The sequence below is a fragment of the Vicugna pacos genome, chromosome 11 (assembly GCF_048564905.1).
Source record: "Vicugna pacos chromosome 11, VicPac4, whole genome shotgun sequence".
In the NCBI taxonomy this organism is placed as follows: Eukaryota; Metazoa; Chordata; class Mammalia; order Artiodactyla; family Camelidae; genus Vicugna; species Vicugna pacos.
This window is the reverse complement of record NC_132997.1, coordinates 96,181,587-96,204,870: the sequence shown is the minus strand read 5'-3', so window position 1 is coordinate 96,204,870 and position 23,284 is coordinate 96,181,587. Positions and strand designations below refer to the sequence as shown.

Here is a 23,284-nt window from a genome sequence, read left to right as displayed (position 1 = left end):
TTCACAAATTATAATGGAATCAAATGTGATGATTATTACAGAAAATATTTTATCATACAAATAACTATCACTTACTGTTATTTTAGCCAACTCTTAAAGCAGTGTCTAGGTTGATTTAATATTTCTTAATTTATTCTTTCAAATCTTTCAGTGCTGGGTTAATATAAAGAAAACTGAAAATATTGGTTAATTGCTCAATTTTTTTCACATCTCTTCTCAGCTGAGATTGTTTCTCAATCCACAGTGACCAGAAAGTATTCTCTATAGAAACTAATTTGGGAGTTATTTTATATAGATCTTCTTAGTTATCCAATTATTTTTTCCTTTTTCTAATTTCTTTATATGTTAATGGAATGCCACATATTTCATATGTATTTTCTTTTGATTATGAAAACCCATTTTCTTTAAAATTTCAAAAAATACTTTTTAATAATTAAAAAATAAAGTAGCTACATAATTCTTTTCTTTTGGAAGCTTCTGGTAATATTATTGAGAGCAAGCAATAATATATACTGAACAACAGTGGATAATGCAAATTCAAGGTTATTTCATTTTCTACCCATTTGCTTTTTTGCTGGAGCTTTTGGTGGAGCTTTTCTCATGTTTTGTTTAAATTAAATCTAATTTGTTGGACAGCATTTCGCTGGCCTTCCCATTGCATGCCTGAGAGAGTCTGTAAGGTCAGATTTGATGTATGTTTGATCAAGCTCTTCCCATTTGGGGCAGATCCAGAAAATACTTTTTATACTTGCTTAATTATTCTGAAGGACACATCACTAGGGACCCACTTGAGACCATGTGTCCTAGTCACAAATCCAAGCTGTGAGCTCCATGTAGGATGCTTCTGAATTTTTGGCAAAATTCTGGTCCCTACACCTTTTTCCTTACCAACTACATCCGTGCCGTTTTCATAGACTTACTCTCAACAATCTTTCAGATTAATGCCTAAAATTGAAAGTTATTTCTCCACTTCTTACTTAAATCAAAAACCGTACTTCTAGGTGTGAAAACAATGCAATATGTTCTTGTTTTCTTCTTCAACAACACACACAGCAAATGTTTGCTGTTCCACATGGCTTTTGTCAGCGGTTGCATTGAAGCTAGTTTCCCTGAGCAATGTTTACTTGTGTTTTTATGTTACGTGTGATTGATTCTCTCACTTTGTTATCTACTAAATTAATAATTTCATCTTAAATTATTCATCCTAGATGGGGGTTATTTGTCATATTATTTTTACCCATCTTACATTTTTGGCCATCCTAACATAAAAATTGGAATTATTTTCTATTAAACTTAGAAAAATTGTGTTGCTTTCCATAAATACCGTGCTGTTACTACTGTAAAACATACCATAACTCTTGGGTAAATATTGGACCCCAAAGCAATATTTTTTAGAACATCCCAACAGTGTTCTAAACTGCCATTTCTTGTCACTGTTGAACACCATTGGTGGTTTGCTGTTTTTTTCAGCCTGTTTTTAAATTTCTGGTGCTTGCATGTGTACTTTTTTCATATGTGCATGAGTGACATTGTGTATTATTTTAATAAAAAGTCCAAATATTTTTGGTCACAAATAACTTCATCGGTCAAAATTGATCTTGAAAATTGGTTGTGAATTATGTAACACATTATGTAACAACATCCTCTTTCTTTTCTCCTTGGAATATGAAAACCTGCTTTAGAGATTCTTTTCCCATTTGAAAGAATGTTGGTGTAAAATTAAATACTGAGTTTTCTGCCATACTCATCTAATGAAAAATCGTATTAGCTAATTTGAATCAGATTTTGTTTTGCTAGAAACATTCTCATTCTGTCAGAGAGGGTTTGACGCCATTTTTAGGATCATCCTACAATAAATGACTCACACTCCAGGAGTTCATCTTTCTCATCCAATTTACTAAATTTCATGAATGGATTTTCGTACATCTTCCAGTGGACAAGCCAGGCTTATACTTGCTGCTTCTGATTTGCGAATTCGTTATGAACAGTCCTCTCTTTCATTCTCATTGCTTTGATCAGTAATTAAAACTTCATGTAGTGAAGAATATGAGGTCCCAGGGATTTCATCTAACGTCTTGAAGTTGTGGATTTTATTTGAATAATTTTCTTGCTCATTTTCATTGTTTTGATCAGTAATTAAAACTTTATTAAATATAGAATTTATAATGTCTCACTGGCAAATTTTTAATGAGTCATGCCTGACATAGTCTTCTCACTTTTATTATTTTTAACTTTAAAAAATTTAGACAGACCACTTATTTGAAGGTATACTGTTTTTTCTTTTCAGTTTTTTTTCTGAGCTCCGCTTTCTGTTTTTTATTCCTATCACGATCTTGCCTTATATTTATTCCCAGTGATTTAAAGATTAAAAATAGAATGCAGTTGGACTTAAAAGTAAATACAATTTAAATATATTTATATCAAAAAGTAAATGAAAGCAAATGTGACAAAAACATTTTTGTTTGATGATAAAACAGAAACGTATGTTTTTAAGTTACTTTCTTTTAAAGTAGTAAGAATATCTATTAAAGTTAAAAGGGAAAATAGAAAATAGCATTAACAAGTATAAAAAGTGAAGCTGTTTTTTAAAGTTGAATTTTTATTTAATTTTGAAACCTTAGCTAATCATATTACATAGCTGACAAATACAGGGTTACTTCCATTTCTAGTGTTCAATGTCCATCTAGTTACAAGCACAGGAGTTGTTACCAGGCTTCATGCATGTTATATCTAGATCCATATGTATGTAAATTTAAGAGTAATATGAATTATTTAACTATTGCAAAATGTTTTCCAGTACCTCTGGGCCACAAATTGAAATATGAAGAGAAACAAGAAAATGGACCCTCAGCATCACAAAGAAGGCTTCATTATGCAAGAATCTCTTATGTTTGTCCTGTCTAGGAGAATGCATTTGACAAGGTAATTAATTACTTGTTTGTCTTACCTAAGCACTTCTGCTGCTCAAATGCTCCCCTGTTCTGAAGCTGTGTCTATTTCTGACATCTACAGGTACAACCCCAAACCTTCATGGCGCTTGAGCTCAGGCACTTTTTGTTTCAAGAACATAGAGCAAGAGATGTAAAGAAGTGTTTCCCTAGGGGCTGAGCTATGCTTTTCCCCTGAGCAGGTGGTTCGGGCTGCCAGTGGGACTGTACCAGCATCACCTGTGAGGCCCCCTGTGACAGAGGCACCCATGTGTCCTTTAAAACATTCATTGTGTGTGTTTGTGATATACACAACCCAGACGTTCAGAACCCAGGACAGAGGCCCCTCTTGCCTGAAGCTAAGGGTGGTACTGACCTTTAAATATTTTCATGGATGGAGAGATTTGGGAAATAAAAGTTTTTAGTCTCCCATCCGTCAATCCATCCATCTTTTCTTCCGTGCATTTACTCAAACAAAACTAGTTTTTGAGGACCTCCTGTGAACTAGACGTCATGCTAGGTGTTGGATTCACAGACTAGGGCACTGAGAACCTTTTCTGGGAAGAAAATAGGGAAGGTTGTGTGGATAGGGCAACATTGGGGATGTTCTTGAGAGTGAGAGACCCCCAGGAAGAGAAGAGGGAGAAAGACAGTCTGTTTAAAGTGAACAGTTTGTGGAGATGTACAGATTCATGAAAGGGCTTTGATGGCTGGAGCAGCAGGGTTCCAGGGAGCCAGGGACACACAATAAGTCTAGAGAAGTAGGCAGGAGCCTGGTTTTGAGTCGCTTTGTTGCCAGGTGAAGAAGTTTGTGCTTTATCCTATGGGCACCAGCATGACATGATCAGGTACATAGTGTTGGGGTGGAAAAGCTTTTTCTCTACCCTCTTAGGTTCAGTTCTTGGGGGAATGCAAGTTAAACTCATAAAAGACAGGTTAGCAAAAGAAAAAACAGATTTAATTACATACATACAGGAGAGTTCACAAATAAATGTGACTCAAGGAGGTGGTTAGAATTTGTGGCTTATATACCATCTTACCAGGGGGATAGGAAGGGGCAGAGGGGTACTTTTGGGAGGACAAATGACTTCTTAAAAGAGGGGGAGAAAGGGAACTTATGGAAAAGCAAACGACTTTTTGGAAAGACAAATGGGCCCTTAGGAGAATAGATGGGAGATATGATGGTCTTGTGACAATGTCTTTTTGGGTCAGAGAAGAGAAGAAACAGAGTTGCTCAGCGAGAGGGGATTTATGACCACTGAGTTCTTTTGAGAGACTCTGCTTTTAGGCAGATTTCGGGAATTCAACTGCCTCAGCTCAAAATAATTTTACGGTGGCTTATTCTGAACCCCTTCAACAGTATGGAGATGGCCTTGAAATGGGAAAGAACAGAGAAAAGAAGGCCCCTGGGAGACTGTGGATGAGTTCGGGCTAGAGATTTTGAGGCCTAGATCAGTGCTTCTTAAAGTGTGACATGCACACCACACATCTGGGGATCTTGTGAAAATGCAGGTTCTGATCCAGAAGGTCTGGGATGGGGCCTGAGAGTCTGAATTTCTGACATGCTCCCATAAGCTGTGGGTGCTGGTGGCCCGTAGACCGCGCTGAAAGGGAGCTTTCACCGCGGCAGGAGCCGGAGACGGGAGGAGAAGGGTGAAGGGTCTTGACTGCAGGTGCACAGTAGAGTCAGCTGACATGTATCCAGAGCAATCACGTCCGCGTCTTCGGGGGTGGGCCTGGATCATCAGTCTCTTGTGAAGCTCCCTGGGTGATAAAAACTGCAGGCAAGGTTGAATGGCAGTGTCTCTGAGCCAGCATCACTGGATTGCCCTTCCATAAGCCACACCACTCCCATCCCTGTACATTGCATTCTCTGGCTCTTAATGTCAGAGCTGATTCCCAGCAGCATACATGGAATGGCTTTGGGGAACCGACAGACAAGCTGGAGACAAACGCCAACAGACTAGAAATTATGACCGTTCTATCTCCATCTTCTTGTTCTTGATTTTGCTGCCTTACTTAGAAAAAGCCTTCATTCGAATCATCTCTCCCAGAGTCAGAAAGTAAAAGCAAAAATCTGCTGTTTACCACCGTCGGGTAAACATCCCTGAACCCTGAGCTGCTACTGCTATCTACAGAGCTAGGCGAAAAGCAAGAATGATAAAACAAGAACAAATTTTTTCTGTTGTTTTAAAGAATGTCAATTGCTTTTTCTAATTACAAAAATTAGACAGGCTGATGGTAAAAACTTTCAAACATGACAGACAGGTAAAGCCCAGAAAGGGGCTGTCCCCAGTATCAAGTTGTTTTGTTTTAATTTCCACCTTGAAAGCACCCAACTCAAAGGAAGACACTGATGCTCCAACACAATTGGAACTGCAAACGGCATTCTTGTCAAGCTTCCTCTGCGTCAGCCCCATTAGCTTTCTGTCTTCCAAACTTTCTCCAATGTGAAGCAGCGCTCCTCTCACCTGGAGCGATCACTGCTGAATGGTAGCGATTAACTCTCCAGCTCAGAATGCAACTGGTTATTAAATAACAACCTCCTGCCACATTATCTTTCTCCAAAACAATGCGCTCACAAACCCCAGTGGTCTCCCCGCCTCGAGCTGTGCCAGGGCTTCGGGGCAGGTGGCACAGATGACTTTATCCCCAGGCAGGCATCATCCGCAGGCAGGCACTGCACCTCCAACCAACTGCTCTCACTAGAGGTTTAAGAATATGTTGCGACAGTTTCTAGTGATCGCACTCTCTTCCTCTGGTTAAAAACCCACAAGTCTGTTCAGTCATAAATTTGTTAATGGAATTAAGGAATAAAATATAGATCATTTTTAAAACATTAATTGGCACAGTTGTGGGACATCTGGGGAAGATATTAAAATTCTGCAAATTCTTGAGCATGCCAGAGGAAGACTGGAAGGAGAGGCACGCAGGTTTGCAGAACAAGGCAGCGGGCTCCCTTCATCCGAGATGGGAACAGAACCTGGGGGTCGGGGTCCACGCTGGGTTAGGATGTGCACACCTGTAGGAAGCCTGTTCAGTTCATTAGAACTGAAGGGAGATGGGTCATTTCAGAATGATCTATTTCAATCAAAGGACTGAGGGCCGAGATGCCATGGATGAATGAAGGGAGGCTGGTGGAATGAGATAGCTGGTGGTCTGGCTCACATGATAATTTGACAAGGAGAGGATAATTTAATAGGTGATGGTGAATATTATCATAGAAGCCCACAGATGGAACGTTTGAGGCAAAAATGAAACTTTCCAATTTTCTTAGTTTTCTTCCCCACATAAGGTCAAGAGGAGAGTTTCACCAGTTGGGAGCTATCAAATTCCGTCCCTTTTCATACTCAATATTCCCTCTCGGTACCCCATTCTTTCCTTTGATGCAGTTAATTCCATTCACCTTCAAGGTGTATCCTGAGCCGTCCAGCTGACAATCATCATAAGCTCTGCTTAGGAATAGCCCACCTACGGTGGGGAAGTGGATTTTCCCGCAGTTGAATCCAGTTTCCCGCAATACCCATCGCTCAGGGGAGGTGATTTCTTTCCCTGTTGATTAATGACGCATTTGGCTTGGAGGAGCTGGTCGACTGATTCAGGATCTGCCACAACCTCGTGTTCTAGTGAACGGTTCTCACCTTCAGGTGCTCCTCATTTACTCCCCAGAGAGGTCTGTCAGTTTTCTAGGATACAGATTGGCCTCCACGGAGCCATTTCTCATCTTTCTGAGCCACTGCCTCACTTTTGAAGTGTCTGTGAAGCAGTTCAAGCCACAGCTATGCTGATTTTGAAAATAAGTTGGGATCAAAATACAAAGGAGTATGTCCCTGATGGAAGAGGGAAGGGGCCATGTATTTTTAGATCCACTCTAATCAACCACAATTGCCTCGTAATTCAGGTAGAGACGGGGTCTCTTTCCACCCAGGTGTGTTCAGGCTGTGAACTTTTGTGTGCTCTGGTAGACACTGATTATAAATGACTCACACATTAGTCATCAAGTAATAACTAAATACTTTTAAAAAATTACTCCCATCAGAAGTCTTGATTTCTTACTGTTTGTGATGATCAAAAACTCATCATGAAAGCTCTCCAAATATATTAAGTGAAAGATGCAAGGTGTGGAACAATGTACATAATATGCTACCATTTATGATAAAAGTCGGGCAGAAGAATAAGTATTTGCCTTGGATTCTACATGCTTTAAAATCTCTGGAAGGAAAAAAAAACAGAAATAAAAAATCTAGTAATGCTTGTCCTTTGTTGGGAGAGATGAGGAATTGGCATCCTTTTGAGATTTTTTTTTAACATTTGAACCATGTGAATGAGTAATTTGGCAAAAAAATTACTATTTAATTTAAAGACCTTCATACCAAGTAATTGATGATTAGTGACTAAATAAAGGAGGGGCATGTTTAGATGCTTCACCAGCTTCTCTCTAGTATTTGTCCTCTGACCAAAGGGAACAGTTAAGGCAGCAATAAGGGCTCATGCGTTTGCTTTCTCTCACAAGGAACTTGAGAAGAAAACTTGACCATCCCGCCTGAAGTAGCACGAAGAACCTCAATCATACTGAAGGTTGCTGGCCAGCCTATGGGATGCATACTCCCAAATCTTGTGCCTTAATGTGCACTTAAAAATGGCTTAAATGATAGCTTTTATGTTACACATTATACATATATATATCATATATATATGATAAAGTATATAAAATATATATGTATATAAAATTTTATATACTTTATCATCATCTCAAAATTTAATACACAAAAACCCATTGAATTATATACTTTAAATGGGTACATTCTGTGGGTATGTGGAGTATATCTCGATAAAGCTGTTAAAAAAAAAAAGCCAGACAAAAAAACCCTGCCTTTCTTCTCCATTGATGTGAACTCTTTGAACACATTATATCCCCGTGCTCTTAGGAGGGCTGGCTCCGTAGGGCACCAGTAAATGTTTGATGACTGAAGGGTGATTCACATTAGCCATACGGATAGTTGAAGTTCACCTGCTAATTCTTTCTGGCTTATGTTGGAAACCACCTCTGTGTGATTATCTGGATCTTCCTCCATTTCAGTGATCTAGTCACCTTTTTTCTTTTACAATTTTATGGTTAAAAACAAGCCAGAAAACCTTCTATGTCTCTGCTCAAGAAGAAATCACAACTCAACAATAAAAAATCAAGTAACCGAATTAAAAAATGGTCAAAGGACTTGACTAGACATTTCTCCAAAGAGGATATACAAATGGTTAATAAGTGTATGAAAAGATGCTCAACATCACTAATCATCAGGGAAATGCAAATCAAAACCACAGTATCGCCTCACGTCCATCAGGAGGGCTACTATCAAAAAACAGAAAATAACATGTGTTGGCAAGGATGTAAAGACATTGTAACTCTTGTGTCCTGTTGATGTTATTGTAAAATGGTGCAACCACTTTGGCAAACAGTATGAAGTCTTCTCAGACAAACAAGCCAACTACCATATGGTCTAGCAATCCCACTTCTGGGTGTATATCCAAGAGAATTGAATGCAAGATCTTGAAGAGGTATTTGGGTACTTGTGTTCACAGCAGCACTAGTCAGAGGAGCCAAAAGGCAGAAGCACCCAAGTGTCCACCTACAGATGGATAGATAAACAAAATGTGATATGTTCATACAATGGGATATTCAGCCTTAAAAGGAAGGAAAACCTGTCCCATGCTACAACACGGGATGAACTTGAGGACATTATGCTCCGTGAAATAAGCTGATCACACAGAGACAAACACTGCATGATTCTACTCACATGAGGTATCTAAAGTAGTAAAATTCATAGAAACAGAAAACATGATAGTGGTTTCCAGGGACTGGGGCAAGAGAAAAAGGAAGTTGCGTAATAGCCATAGAGAGTCACAAGATTAAGAAGCTCTGCAGATCTCTTTTACAACAATGTGAATATACTTAACGCTGCTGAACTGTACACTTAAAAATGGTTCAGATGCTAAATTTTACATTAGGAGTTTTTTTTTTGGTAACCAAATAAAAAAAGAAATCAGCGGTAAAATTGTAAAAGGTTGCTAATTGGTGAAGCTGAATGATGGGTACCTCGAGGTTCATTATACTGCTGTCTCTGTTTTAGTAAGTGCTTGACGTTGTCTGTAAGAAGAGTAACTAAGTGAAAAACACTACTCTTTTAGCAAATGCCGTACTGAGGAAGACCCACTGAGGATCTGGATTTTTGAAACATCCAAAGTGCTTGAGGATGCGTGAGCCTGGGTGGAAACACAAATTTGCTCGTGGGCCTCTACTGGCCACGCGGAGAAAGAAGGGAGTTCAGCAGTACCGATCAGACCCTGGACCACACCTGCTAGGAACTCAGCAACAGCAGGCAGCACACCTTTACTTCTCAGGTTCCTCAAACACATGACAGTAACCTGAGCATTACCCTCACTCTGAGTGATTCTCTACTGGAGAGATGCAAATATATCAATTATAGGACATGCATTTCTGATCAATTTTATTTGTATTCTCTATGTTACCTAATACCCGATTAAACTTCTCTGCCTGTCTTCCTGGAATCAGCAATATCAACAATCTTAATGTTTCTATTAAGCTTTTCAAACACCGCAATCATCCCCTAACTTGAACACGTTGCTTTGTTACCATGGCTTTAGTCCCAGTGCAGCTTCTGGGGATATTTGCCAAAATATCCTTGGATTCATCATAATCCATTTAGTAACTTATATTCGAAGGATAATTGTTTGTATAAAATATTAATCACATTATTATGCCTGTTGATCGCTACCTGGGTGAGCTAGTAAATTATATGAAATGAACAATAAATAACAATATAATGATAACCAAACGCGGAAAATCCTGAGAATAGGCTAGCTTTCATCCAGGCTGTCTCTACCCTCTGTCAAAGTTCTGGATGAAAACTGAAGCAATTGCACTTCTGGATGTTTTATTTACCTGCTGCCAAATGTCTGCACATTGGGACAGATCACAGAGAGATGGGTAATTTTCATCCTGTGGATACAGATGTAACCATAGGCAATTCAAAGAAGACCAGACCTAGGAGATGATAAAGACGCTGAAGACAAAGTTAGAGGGAGACAAGTCCAGGGGATACGGGTAATTATGAGAACATGAAATGCCAGAAAGCAGTAATGATGGAACATTTGACAAGAGCACACACAGTGACATAGTATCAAACTCAGAAAAGGCCGCATTCTCGGGCACGGGAGCGTTTAGCTGAGACACCATCTGTTTACAGAGGTCCTGTATCCCCTTCTTTCCTGGAGAGGGGGTAGGACGAGAGGGATGAAAATCATTTCTAAGTGCAGTATTTCCTCACCGTTCAGCCAACTGACTGACCTCTCATGATGCTGGTTCATGAATTTCTAGCCCTTGAGTTATGGCTCTGAAATATAAATTGTCCCCCAAAATAATAATAAAAACAAAGGGTCTGCCATTTCTTGTGGTATTTTGCCTCTGAGGCCAGCCTTTGATCTCTGCAACATCCTGAGAAATCAAGTTACTGGGTGTTTCTTCCACTTGGGCCATTTGTCAGCATATGCCATAAAAATCCGCTGTCCCTCCTGGTCTTTATCAGAGGCCGCCCTTTCCTTTGTCTCCTCCTCTGTGTATGACATCTGTGCGTGGTTTCTCCACTTAATTGTCTGACTTTGGGCTGCTATTTTAGTGTAAGAGTTAACAGTAGCTTTGTTTTATTTTTTTTAACTCCCAGTATCCTCAACCCAGTCCTCCAAGTAAAGCGTTCAATTTCGCAGTGACACCTGGTCTCGGAGGTCAGCAGTGCTGGCCTCAGGGCAGCTTTGCCCATATCAGAACTTTCTGAATTTCTCCTGGAAATCTCACAAAGTCATGACGAGTCTCACGTCGCCAGTATCTGTGCAGAAGACATCGAGGCTGGTGTGCAAAGCACACCCCTCATTTCCCACGGTCAGCCCAGCCCTGGTGCCTCAGTTTACTTCCTTCCACGTGACCACCTACAGGGGAGGATGAGCAGAGAGAGAAGGAGACATGTGCGTGCGCCCCACCTTCTCCCGCGCTGCTCCCGTGTCGAGCTCTGTTGCACAGATCAACGTTTTCTGGGGCAAATGGTGTGTGCGATGCTTTGAAAATGTCTCTTGTGCTGTCACCACCCCCCCACGTCACACGTGGGAAACTGGGGCTGACGACGCCAATGATTTTCTTCCCTTTCTTCACTACTTTTGTGGTTTTTAAGACTCACTTTTTTCCTTTGCTCCGCGGTAGCAGCGCAGCGCCTGGGGCTCTCGGAGCTCAGGGCTCACGCCTGCGTCTTCAGACTCGCAGTCAAGCTTCGCCCCAGTGAAGGCAGATGGTGAGGGTGGGGAGGCAGCGGCCGGAGCCGGAGGGAGGGCTGGGAGACTGCGCGGTGCGCACAAAGCGCTTGAGAGCACAGCCGAGTCCCACAGCGTACCTGGACGGGGATGGTGAGGGGGCTCTCTCCTGAGGGAAGGGCCACGAGCAGTTCTTTACCCAACTCCAGTCCCTGGCGTCCAGATCAGCATTTGGAAGACTTTGGAGAGGACTGGAAGGCCTCGTCTGCCCTGGAGGATGGGCCTGCCTTCCGTCCTCAGAGGCAGGAGGTTCTTAAAAGCAGATCACGGTTTTCAGGGAGCAGCACCTTTGGTGGCCCCCACCAGGGCAGGCACATGATGAGGGGAATGGATGAGAGACTCTTCCTTTGTGACAGATGTCACATGGTGATGAACATGTGGTCATGCATCGCCATGTGTTGACCACGTGTTGGCAGACGTGGGCTTGGTGTCTGTCTTCCCTATCAGGCTTCACAGGTCTTGCGAGCTGGGTCTGTGACTGTCTCCTTAACCACGCAATCCCCAGTACCTCCATAGAACCCGGCATGTCGAAGGTGCTCGATGAAAATTTGTTGAACAAATGAGCTGAGTAGTACTCTTACCAGGGGGAGCTGAGAAAGATCCTCAGTGGTGGCTGTGCAGAGGAGCAAAGGCCCCAGGTGGAGAGGTGAGGCTGGTCCAAGGGGAGAAGTGAGTCTGTCACAAAGGGGCAGCTCAGTCAGGACAAGAGGAAGATGTCAGGTAGGCCAGGGGTTCAGACTGGCAGGTGCAAGAGGCCTGGGGCAGGGCTAAAGAAAGGAGCTGAGCAAGCAAGGGTCAAATCTTGGCTTCCTGGTGTGAAGACATTGGGACACGGAGGGAATAAAGAAGGAGGGACGAGAAAGAAAGAGAAATGAGAAGGAATGGGGAGGAAAGAGGAAGAGGAGGACACGGGAGAAGGGAAGGAAAGGGGAGAAGGAGGAGAGATGGAAGGAAGAGAAGGAGAGGAAAAGGAAAGAAGAGGAAAACTTACTCCTCCTATTAAGGCCAGGAGGACACGGATATTTTATAAAACATCACAGAAGGTGCAGGAAAACAAATAGCGGAGGAACAGGAGCAGCTGATCTGTGATCCAGCGTAGGAGACGCGGCACCGCGTATCCATAATGAAGGAGGGAGATTGACAGGCAGAAGATGGGCCTGGCAGAGGAGTATAAATAGAAGCTCTGGCTTATTTGTAACTTTCATTTTTAGGTAAGGATGATTGGCACATGGATGGCTTGGATGAAGGGAGCCCCCTGATCTTTCACTTGCAGGTCACATGGAGAAAACTTGGAGAAAATGCTCCGACATGGAGATGTCAACTTGAGTGACAGCCCCGTGCGAGGTGTCTCGCACTGGCTGCCTCCTTTACATGCATCACTTCACAGAAATGATGACTGCCATTTGAACAGAAAGACATCCTTCCCGACCGGGGTCAGGAAACTGACAGGGCCCACCCATTGATAGAAATAACTGTCATTTAAAATAAAACGCTTGGTGGAAAACTTCAGAAATCTATTAGGTAACATGGGGGCTGTGATCGGGGCATCCATGAATCACGGGCTCTCAGATATGGCGCAGTGAGTGGGAGGCAGTTCCATTCGGAGCAGGCGATTCCGCCGGCCACGTGACTACTTCCTGCCGACGTGTCAGCGGCTTCTCCTAATTTATTGCTTGCCTGTGCCTTATTAGGAGCTTTCCCCGTGGGACAGGGAGGGATGGGATTGGCATGAAAAGGTAAATGACAACATAGTTTCTGATTTGACGACTTCTTTTGGCAAAAACTCCTTGGTGATGGGGCTTCTTTGGCAAAGATTCTCTCCTATAAAATAAGGAAGCCAGTCACGCTCACTGCTGAGAGAGGCTCAAAGCCCAGGACCTCCTCTGGACTTCCATGAAGTCTTATTTTTTGATGCAAATAAAATATTACATTGAGATACCTGACTAGTCAAAAGGATGATATGTTTAATTCTTTCGGAACATTCAATACATTTCTTAATTAGAGGGACCTAAACGACACAAAAATGACAGTGCTTGGTGATGTGTTTACAGGAGATGGCCGTTTAGGGCCTGATTCTGGGCGTGTGCTGTCTGTGGCTTGTGCTCAGGCTGACGGTACAAATAAGGAACGCTGGTGTTTTTCCTTCTGTTCATTGTCTCATCTGATACGATCTTTAGACCAATGGTAAGATGAGTATTAATGGGCCCTGTTTTATAAGGAGTCAGCTGAGATCAGAGTGGTTAAGGATTCTCCTGAGAGCAGCCACCTACCTCAGACTCCAGTAAAGGGCGCCACCCTGACAGGTAGGTGTCATAGCCATCACTTTTAGATGAGGACACTGAGGCTCAGCGGTTATAGAGTTGGTAAGAATAACAGGAACTCATCCGTGGTCTGTCCTGCTCCAAAACCTGCTGCAAAGAGCTTTCAGGGAAGACTGGATCAGTCTTCTGTTGCTGTGTAGCAAATCTCCACGTTTATGACTTAGAACTGACACCCATTATCTACAGTTCCACAGGCAGCAGTCCACCAGGCTCAGCTGGACTCAGCTTAGGGTCTCACGAGACTGAAATCAAGGTGTCAGCTGGCTTGGCTCTTATCTAGGATAGAATGTGCTCGTTCAGGGTGTTGGCAGAATTCGGTTCCTTGTGACTGTAGGACTGAAGTCCCCATACACTTGCCAACTGTTGGCCAGGATGGCTTTCAGCTCCTCCAGGCTACTTTCCAGTCCTTGCAAATGGCCCTCTCCACCTTCAAGACGCATTGAATGCTTTTTGTGCTTTGAACCTCTCTGATTTCTCTGTCTGCCACCAGCCAGAGAGGAGTCTGGGATTATGTTAGGCCCACCTGGATACTCTCCCTATCATAGGGTCAACTGATTAGTAACCTTAATTACAGCTGCAGAATCCCTCTGCCACATCACACACCGTGATCATGGGCATGATAGCTCACCATGTGCACAGTGAGGGATCACATCTTAGAATTCTGATCTCCACAAACTGTGGGCAGGGGACTGCTGGTTCTTGGGTGCTCAATGGTGCACCCTTGGCTCAAGGCAACCCACTTCCTCTTTTATCCCAGGAGGCTGAAGCTGCTCGTAGTTTTACGCAGGTAACTCATAGTTCCTGACAGCACAGACCTAGGGATCTGGAGAGCCAGGTTCTAGTCCAGGCTCTGCCACTCACTCACTCTGGGACCCTGGGCAGGCAGCATCACTGTGCTGTCTGTAATGGATGATTGCTTTAGAGTCCAAATATTAAGGTCCTACCATGTGCAGTCATGCTAGTAGGCAATGAGGATGACTCAAGGAAGGAGTGAGGCATGCCTCCTGCTCTCAAGGAGACTTGAGTAGGGAAAGAACTCACCAGCCAGAGTCCACAGACCCAGTTTCCAGGAGGCACCTTCCCATCAACACCCAGCCTACAAGTCCTGTTTTCGTCCAGTCCCCTGCTCCCACCCCAGGTGTTTCTGAGGGGCTCAGGAATGTGTCCATCCTGACTAAATTACAGTTTATCACCTCGGTTGGGCATGTCCACCCCCTTATCACCATCCCCCTTCATTGTCCAGCCTGCTGGAGCTCTCCTCCTCCATCCAAGTGTGGACACAGATTCTTCCCGTATATCTTTGTGGCCACAGACGCTTAGGGGTAACATCAGGCCTGCAGTGTAAAGGAAGAAAAATTTTAAACAGATCCCAGAACTCACATCTCCTGGAGTCCACCGGCCATGCCCTTCACAGGGGCCCTGTTGGCTCCCTTTCTCCTTAGGTGTCCGTCTCAGACAGTCATGCTTGGCAGGGCCAGGCAGCTCCTCCAGGAGTGAGAGGATGGCTTCCATCATCTTCCTCTAACCAGAGTCAGTTCAAGGCCATGTGCTTCCTCTCAGCCCCAAGAAGGAAGGAAACCCAGTCCCCCTGACTGGTTCCCCTAACAAGATGGAACTCCCTGCCTGGCAGAGACATCCTGGAAGGTCAGCACATGGTGTCCGAGCGTGTTGCAGCCTCAAATCTCCATCCCAGAGCAGGCTTGGGGCTCCACTTTGCATGACCACAAGGACACTGAAATGTCCTTCCCGCCCCCAAACAAACAGACACACAGTCTTTTCCCAGGGACATGGTTGGCCTCCACCTCTAGATAAGGAGAAAACTGTGGGCAACTTGAAAATCACAGTTTTCCTCATTTTTAGCCATTTAAGCTTTCAGAAAAATAAATATCAGTATAAGTTCAGCCCCAGAGCACCCGGTTAGCAAACATAAAAGAAGACACAGAGTATCATGAAGGAGCGTCTCAGGTCGAATTCCCTGGAAACAGACTCTCAGAGGAGCTGCCTGCAGAGGTGTCCTGGGAGGGGTTATGGAGAGGTGGACCTAAGGAAGCAGGGCCTGGGCAGAAGTGGGTCCACCACGCAGGTGCAGCTCAGGCCCCAGACGGTCCTGCAGGAGCTCTGAAGCCAGAGTGCGCCCAAACCCAGGGAAGTGGGCTGGACCTGGTCTCCCAGCTTCAGCCAGTCACACTGGCTACAGGCTCCCCTGAGGCCTGTAACCTTGAACAAGTCTATTCTCTTGTGGCCAGAGGCAGTTGCCATGGAGGGCTGCAGCTGCAAGCAGCTGGGGGATGAATGCTGTCATCCTGAAGAGGGAATCTGGGCGGAATAGCCTAGCCTCCACTGCAGGGAGGCTCTAAGGAAGGGCTGAGAGTTACAGAGGAAGGAGACGTCTGCTCCAGGAAGGCTTCCTGGAGGCGCAGCATGCAAGCGGTCTTGGGAGGACTGGTAGGATTTGGAGGAAGGCCCGCCTCACAAACAATACAGGACCAGGGTCTGAGCTCGCCAGATAGCCCGCCGTGCTGTGCAGGGTGCGCACAGTTCCTTCTGTCTCTGGAAAGCAGGAGGCCTGGCCTCAGTAAATGCTGGGAGGCCTGCAGCTCTAACAGGGTTTGACCTCGTGATCTCCCATCCGTCAGAAAAATGCGCGGGGAAGTAAAAATAATGGAGAGGTTAATTAATGGTGCCTGCAGACTTCTTTTTAACCTCCTCCACTTCACTATGTCAATAATAACTCGAGAGTAGACTTTCCCCAGGATATTCCAAAGCGTGACTAATTGCAATAACACTGAACACATTTCCCCCACTCCCCTTCCCCTCCAATTTGGAAAAATGATGTTGCCCTTTTCCAGATATCTGATGCAAGATGGGTGAGTGCGTCTGAGCCTGTTCACATAGTAAACGCTCACGTGCTCAGACCTGGGTGCCTTCAGCCAACCCTAGGCGCTCCTTTAGAAACCAGGCCCAGCAGTAGGCCGGCACTTTGGCGCCCTGCTGGGGGTGAGGGCAGAGACCTGCAGAGCCCCCTACCTCTGTTTATAAAAGTGCTTGTTGAGAATTAATCTAGAATCATATATGCAAGTTTTCTTTTTCTGAGAGTAAATTTTGCCTCTAAGACATTCACATTGTTTTTTTTCCAAAGGTCACATAAGTACATTTATTGGTTCATTTTTAATTTAACTCCTGTGACAAGAGGCTCTTGGGCTGTGTTATGAGTCCAGTGAGGACCAGGCAGTTTATGTGGCCTGCTGGGAAGTGATGCATGTCTGGAACACATCAGGGACACAGATGACTTGCAGGCTGGGCTTACCACATGCTTGTCAGCCCAAAGCACCGAAGAAGGAAGTCTGCCATGCATTTATTGTGTGCCCCGAGCAAGGTACTTGTGGGAGATTACCACAGTGGCAATCCGTTACCTAACTTCCTCTCCCTGCCCCTGTAGATCGCCCCCTCCCATGCTGGCTCTGGGCTGGCCTTAACTCTTGCTTTGGCTACTGGGACATTAGCAAACAAGCCTGTGAATGCGGAAAAAGTGCCTGCACTCTGGGACTGCTCCCTTTCTGCCTCTGGAACTAGGATGTCCACATGTAAACAAAGCCTGGCTAGGGTGCTGGGTGAGGAGACTCATGGGCCAGGCACCCCTATTGCCAGCCGATGGCCAGCCAACCATCACGCAGTGGGTGAGGCCACTGCAGACTGGCCGGCCCCCAACTGACCTCCCAGCTGCCCATGGATGCGTGGCTGTTCCAGCTGAGATCAGCTCAAAAGTGTCCATCTAGCCCAGCCCAGGCTGCTGCAGCATTGTGAGCTAGAACATGGCGGCGCCCAGACGCTAAGTCTGGGAGGGCTTGGTCAGAGCAAGAGCTGATTGATTCAGTCTCAGGCCTCAGTGTCTTCATCTATAAAACAGAGAGAAATTACCTACTTTATCGGGTTTCATGAAGCTGAAACAAGTCCCAACCCACAGTGGTGCTCAGAATTTGTTTGCTCCATCCTTTTCTGCAAAAGATGAGATGTTGTGAATTGGCCCCAGTTCTACACCCCTCTCCCACCACATCCCTGCCACGGCCCTTTTGGGAGAGAGTTGACTTTGGGCCTGGTTCTGTGACTTGCTCTGGTCAATGACATGTGTGCAGAAGTGGCAATGACTGGCTTTGAGCCTAGACCCTGGGAGACCTGGAGGGTGTTCCCACTAGCCCTCTAGCGCCTGCCATTGTCATCAGAAGAGCAGCCTCTGGATAGGCCCCTGGCTGCAGGAGGAGGAGGGGAGATGTGTCCTTGCAGAACTACCTCCGAAATGCCCCCAACCAGGGCAGTCTGAAGCAGAGCTCAGCCGGGACCAGTTGACACCAGCTCACCTGCATGTCAGTGAGGATGAATCGTTGCTGTCCTAAGCCACCGAGGCTTGGGGTAGTTTGTTACACGTCATTATTGCGGCAATGGCTAACTGATGCAGGTAGCATCCAAACTCATTGGCCACATTTGAAAGTCTTTGTTCTGGACCATACTCTGGAGCATTTGGAATCAAGGCCAAAAGAGAGAACGTATAGCAGGGGCTGGCTCTTAACTCCTGCCATCTATTTGTTACCCATGAAAATGCCCATTGACCTCTGCAGACCACTCTGTTGGGAGCAGCAGAACTGAGACTGACAAGCCTTCCTACAACCAACGGACAATGTCCCGCGTGTCAGGGACAGTGTAAATACTCTGCGTGCACCAGCCCTCCTAACCCTCAAAACAGCACTTGGGGGCAGTTGTACCCGCTCCCCAAGTCAGGACATTGAAGCAGGTGAGACTGAGAAACACAGCCAAGGGCAGGAGAGCTGAGAGTTGAAATCCAAGCCCCAGCCTCAGCAGTATCTCCCACCCGACCACAGCTCAGCTGCCTAATTCCGCCTGGGGAGCCCCCAGTTTCCTGGGTTTCAGCCGCTGCCAGACTCAGCCAGTGCTTTGTGCCTGTTGAAGAGGCCAGCAGCACTGTTGCCTTGAAATATAATGTTTTGGTTTATAAACTGAAGAATGTCTTTGTGTGGGAAAACACTTCTTTATGCCCAGATTCTGCATTCATAATGGGTGTTCCACAAATGACTTTTTTTCCCTCTTTTTTTCTTTTTGAGAAACCTCTCTTGCGAGTGTGCAGCCAAGTACTCGTTTCTGTGAGCACACTGCATTTTCACACCTGAGTTGGCTGCAACGTCAAAAGGAGCAGGTATTGTCAGGCCGAGAGAAGCCACCACAGCAGCCTACTGAGATACAGAAAGTTCCTGTGACAGAATAGTCAACTTGGAGCCCTGGGCCTCCTCTCACACTTTTCTCTTGCGCAGATGATGCTACCAGGAGGGGACTGTATCATTTATTCTCCAAATTGGCACACCTGTAAGAGTGAAAAGGGGCTGGGAAAGCAGGTGGAACCTGGGACTTTTCTGGAAGACCAGGGTGTGCGGTTGCCCCATCCTGCCAAGGAACCTCAGTGACGGTGCTCAGAAATAATGACAGCTCACCTTGTAAAGGACTTTGTGGTTTACAGTGCCGCTCCACTTGCTCTGAGAAGCATTATCAGAGTGTTATTTTACAGATGAGAAACCTGAGACCCTGGAGTTTTAAATCCATATGAAAAAGGATGCACTCAGCAAAGTGGGGACTTGAGTCTCGATTCTCTAATTCCAGATTGGACTCTTTCTTCTACAGGGTTTTGGTGGCTCCTTGAAATGGTTTTCCATGGCCAGTACGTAGCAGTCGCTTGATAAATAAGGTACGTAGAAGTCGCTTGATAAATATTTGTTGAGTGAATGAACGAACATAACAGCCAAAAAATAACAAGTAAACACAACAATGTTGTGTCTTGTGATGTTGTGAAGGGCTCAGAGGTAATTTTGTAACATTAAAAAATAGCTCTGTTTCCTTGGAACTTCTCTGAAATCTCCTAATAACTTAATTGCTCCTTAATAAGAAAAGATTCCGCCAATATCCCCTTCTTCTGCTCCGGGGTTGCTGGAAACGCGGACTTTGTTCTTTCCGGCGTGGGAGGATTTGGTTGAGCTCTGTAATCAGCAAAGTGGGAACGATGCCTTTTTTCCTGTGTTCGCTGCCTCCCCTCCCCTCCTCCAGCTATCCGTTCCTCCTTTTGAATTTTGAGATGCTCTTTCATTTGTGATCCTCGCCTTCTCCCCGGTGTCAAAGGGGTGCTGCTACGTTTTATAAAGGCTTTGAAAAGCTTCCTCTTTCCCTCCAAAGTTTCCACTGAGGCTGTGTTTGCTGTAAACACTTATGAAATTAGTTAAGTGGTATAATTCCCCAAGCACTTCTCTCTAACATTAGCCTTCATTTTTCTGGAGAAAAATGCTTTAATTCCTAAGGACTGGAGACAGCGGGGAGGGGGGCGATAACGCTCTGTCCTACTAAAATATTTTGGCCACGGCATCCACGAATACAACTTTGAATGATTTTTTAAACAGTAATGTTTTCTAGAAATAAACTCAAGCCAGGAAGGAAAGAGAGCTCTGATCTCTTCACACTCAGCCCTCAGGGCTTCCGTGGCGACTTTCTCATTCGTAGTCTCTGGCAGTTTACCAGATATCTCAGAGACATGCTTTGATCTTCAGGAAGACCTTCTTCTGTCTTCTTGGATTAACCCCTGACCACCCTCGGCACAGTACGATGAAGTCCTTAGCAGAGGACCTGAGGGCACAGGTAGGATCCCTCTTAGCAGTGGACCAGGGGGCCCACGGGATCCGGGAGCCCGTGTTTGGGATCAGCCCATGCGCATGGCATCAGCCTCCACCATCCAGCCAGAGGGTGTGATTGGAGGACACGCACAGGCTGCTTGCTCTAGGACTGCTGAGTGGGGCTGTCAGCATTTGTCAGTTAAACACAAGACTCTGAAATAGATAGAAACAAGGGGTCCCCAACTCCAGGACTTTCTTGTTCCCACAAAGTGTAGCTTCCTGCCAGAAGGGACTATTGTGGGCTCCCAGGTCCTCCCAGACCCCCAGCCTCCTGGACTTTGCCTCTGCTGGCCCAGCCTCCTGTAGGGGCCTGTCTGCCGGCTCCTGGAGTCGTTTTCTCCCGAGCTCAGCTTTGAGACGTTTTAAGTTCTAGAGAAACAGAACCAATAGGATAGCTAGATACAGATACAGATACAGATACAGATACAGACATGAGGAAATTTATCACAGAAATGGGCTCACGTGATTATGGAGACTGAGAAGTCCCACAGTTTGCTGTTTGCAAGTCAGAGAATCAGGACAGCTGGTGGTATAACTCAGTCTGAGTTCAAAGGCCTGACAACCAGGGGAGCTGACAGTGTAAGTTCTGCTCCAGGTCTGACGGCCCAAGAACCAGGGCCACCGATGTGCGAGGGCAGGAGAAGGGGGATGTCCCAGCTCATGCAGAGGGACTTTGCCCTTCCTCCACCTCTTTGTTTTATTTGGGTCCTGAACGGATTGGATGATGCCCACCAGCACTAGGGGGCGAGGCAGGCGCTCTTCTTATTCAGTCTGCCAATTCAGACACGAGCCTCTTCTGGAGACAGCCTCACAGACGCCCAGAAATCGTGTTTCACCAGCTATCGGGGCTCCCTTAGCCCAGCCAAGTGGACACGTAAAATAAGCCATCACAAGTGTAACTTGTGCTCCATAAATCCCTGCGGGATCAGGCTGGCACTGGGGTTGTTCCCAGAATTGCCCCACTCCCGCCTGGGTCACCAGGAGCGCTCCTTTCATAAATCATTCACCCTAATTCTTGTCCTGGAGGAACCTAACCCATGACTCCAGTTTGCAAGGAAAGTGCACGTTTGCAGGAAGTGAGTGTTTCAGCAGGAATCTCTTGGGAAGGAGACCGTTCTGTGTGCCCACCAGAGTGTTTGCTCGGGGAACTCTGAATTAAGAATTTCCCCATCAGCACGCATGCCTGACAGACTATCAGCCTCTTAGACGACGGTTAGTAGCATCAGGTTTGTACTGCGCCTTACACATCTGCACGTACCTCACGCCTGAGTCCGCTTGTTCATTCATTCAGTCGACCACGCATCCACTGAGGGCAGAGGACTACAAACGCCTGGACCTGTGGCAGGGGTAGGGGCACGGATGGGGCTAAGATCCCCTCCCAGGACTCCAGGGGTGCACTGTGGGGGAGATAGACATGTAGACAGCGTGACTTGCGGGAGAAGGAAGGTGAGCCCAGCACCGTCCTGTCTCCCCCACGTCATTGCTCCCCGAAGGCAGGGACCACGTCTTGCTCAACTTTGCATCCACCTGCCCAGCACAGGGCCCACACACAGCAGGAGCCAGCAAAGGAGGGGCTCCTCTCCTGGACCACGTGGGGCTGGGGTGGATGAGGGTGGTCAGAAAGGCTTCCTGGAGAAGTGATGCTGAGCTGAGTTGGCGATGGCTGGGTGAAGACGGGCGAGCAGAGACGTTCTCAGAGGAAGCAGCATGTTGTCAGACAAAGGTTCAGCTGTCTTAAGAAATTCGAGTGGCGGGGCACTTCTGAATCCCAGGGGCATGGGAGGGAGCAGCGAGGACCTGACCAAGCATGTGGAGCCTCTGGGTTGCAGACTGGAGTGGGGAGAAGTGGGAAAATAGAAACCATTCAGCAGGTTGGGGGCAGGAGAGGATAAGAAACACTTTCCAGAATCAGCGCTTAAAATGAAAGTGCCATGTTTTTAGAAAGCTTAACCTCCCAGATGCTGAAGTGCTTAGAACTGGGGTGTTTGCATCTCCAGAGGTGTAACTGTGAGCTCCTTTGAAAAGGCACCTACCATGTGTTTAGGCGGTGAAGATGCCAGGCCAGTGGGAACCAGGAAGCCGGGGGTCTGGTCCCTCAGTGTGATCTTAGGCAAATCATACGACCTCTCTAGCTTCAGATAAGTGAGCTTGAAGTTCACTTCTGGCTCTAAGGATCCAGTTCAAACCCCTCAATTCTCAGGGAGGAAATAGCAGAGGGACCAGATGATGGTTTGGGGCCACACCAATGGCCGGGCCGGTAGGTGGCAGAGCCAGAGCTCACAATAGTCCCTTCTGGCAGGAAAAGTCTGCAGCGTACCTGAAACTTCTGGGGGCACATCTGCCTAGACCATGAGGTAGAGCCTTCCTCCTGAGATGCCTGACCGCCTTGAACATTTTAACTTCTGCAAAAGAGAATGTCAGCAGAAAGACCTGAAGACTTTTGAGGAAACCAAATGAGGTGATGCAGGTCATATACTTTAAAACAAAGTGCCATGGCAACGGAAGATTTTATTAATAGAGCAATGGTAATCATACAACAATTTGTGAGCTTAAAGTGCCCTTGGTCTTCTAGCTTATTTACACACACACACACACACACACACACACACACACACACACACACACACACACACAGAGTACGCTGTGTTACTTCTGTGGCATATTTAGTATCAAAAAGGATACATTCCTTAAAAGAATCCCATTCTAAAAATATCCAGGTACCGGCCTTTCAGAAAGGGCTGCTAATACCTAGGCTCATTGACTATTAAGGTAAATGAAGGCGCAGGGGAATTCACGAGCCAGCATTCTTGAATCTGAGCCCGGAAAGTATGAAGAACAACAGGACAAGGCAGCAGGAGCGAGCTGACGGCAGCTGTCGGGAGCGGCAGTGAGTACCGAGCACAAGGCGTAGAAGGAACAGGCGAAATTACAAGTCACCCAG

General features: G+C 45.7%; 1 long non-coding RNA gene across 6 annotated transcripts in view; it reads left to right on the top strand.

The window, feature by feature from the left end:
- Positions 1-23,284, top strand: part of LOC116278690 (uncharacterized) — a 75,646-nt gene that overhangs the window by 31,925 nt on the left and 20,437 nt on the right. For 5 of the 6 annotated variants that reach the window (XR_012077663.1, XR_012077662.1, XR_012077661.1 and 2 more), the window contains exons 4-5: positions 2,798-2,922; positions 19,307-19,370. This is a non-coding gene — a long non-coding RNA (uncharacterized lncRNA). Of the gene's footprint in view, positions 1-2,797; positions 2,923-3,012; positions 3,358-19,306; positions 19,371-23,284 lie in introns of those variants that run through there. The other variant, XR_012077664.1, reaches the window with a different exon arrangement.